We start from the raw sequence: 1,285 nt of genomic DNA, 5'->3' as shown, positions 1-1,285 counted from the left end.
ATAATCAGATCCCCAATTCCACCTAGATGTAGTGCAACTGTAAGAAAACGCTATGTGAAGGTTTTGTTTACATGGATAGACGCTACTTAGCCACGCTAAGCCCTTACCTTCCTGTCAGCAAATGAATAAACGGACAGATCGGTCCAAATATTGAAGGTGCCGCAAAGGAGGCTAAGCAGATAAACCAATTAGTATTACTAGCAATTATTAAAGCCAACAAACAATAAAACAGCCACGCTTACCCAGAACAGTGCAAACAAAGGAAGCAGATTTGGTTGACGTCACGACGCAAGCAGCCTCATGACAGGTGAAGGCTTGCTTATATGCAGCAGCTGAAATTGGCCTTAAAGTGGCAGCGCACCATTTATGCTGCTACAGTCTACCCCCCCAACTTGCGTCGACGCCCCGACGACGACCCCTAAAAATACTAGCACCAAGGTCTAAATACTGCAGAAACGGCATTGCAATTTGAATCATGAGAGTTTGCAGCCCCATGCGCTAGTGCCATTGGTCTTGGGAGATGGTGGACATTGGAGTGCTGACCTGCTGTTGAACGTGTAGTTCTCCTCATCACCCTCGGAGGGCCCTGATCATTACTTGAGCTGGCAACACTAGGAGTTTGAGATGCAGATGTTGAAGGAGCTTCATGATGGGATGCCCCAGAGGACAAAGGAACAGTGTCATTTCTGACCATTTGTGGGTCGGCGGGCAAAGAAGGTGCTGCCTGGTGGACATTTACCTTCAAAAACAAATCAGGATCATATTCATCCTCAGAGGATGAATCATTCAACAGTGGTTCCCCACGAGGTGATGCTGGGACATCACTACAAACAACTGGCTTCAATAGAGACCGATGGACTCTTTTCGTTTTGTTCAATTCATCTGCAGGAGCAACAGTGTAAACTGCTCCAGTGTCACCCAGTACTTTCAGGACCTTATACACCTTGGAGCGCCACAGATCTTGAATTTTGTGTCTTCCCTGGTGACTGGTGTTTCGAAGTAGGACAAGTTGGCCTTCATGCAGAGGAGAGTCTTGAACATGCTGGTCATTATTTCTCTTTCTCCTATCTGCAGCAGTCTTCAGCTTCTCCCTTGCTTCCTCAAAAGCCAGTTTCAAGCGCATCTGGTGCTCTGCAACCCACTTGTTAACACTGCCAGCACTTGGTTCCAATACATGGCCGAGAAGAAAATCTAAAGGAAGCCTAGGTTGTTGGCCAAACATCAGAAAGAAGGGACTTTCTCCAGTGCTCTGATGTGGTGTGGTGTTATAACAAAAGACAACTTG

General features: G+C 46.7%; 1 long non-coding RNA gene across 1 annotated transcript; it reads right to left on the bottom strand.

The window, feature by feature from the left end:
- Window positions 1–1,279, bottom strand: LOC106942630 (uncharacterized). Its single transcript, XR_001423672.1, has 3 exons — window positions 243–1,279; window positions 108–171; window positions 1–37 (listed from the first exon to the last, which is right to left on the bottom strand). It is a non-coding gene; the product is annotated as an uncharacterized LOC106942630 (long non-coding RNA).
- Window positions 1,280–1,285: the final 6 nt, after the last annotated feature.

Source organism: Poecilia latipinna, unplaced genomic scaffold, assembly GCF_001443285.1.
Source record: "Poecilia latipinna isolate Pla-1442-1.1 unplaced genomic scaffold, P_latipinna-1.0 Scaffold4431, whole genome shotgun sequence".
NCBI classification, from domain to species: Eukaryota; Metazoa; Chordata; class Actinopteri; order Cyprinodontiformes; family Poeciliidae; genus Poecilia; species Poecilia latipinna.
This window is presented reverse-complemented; position numbering and strand designations above follow the sequence as displayed.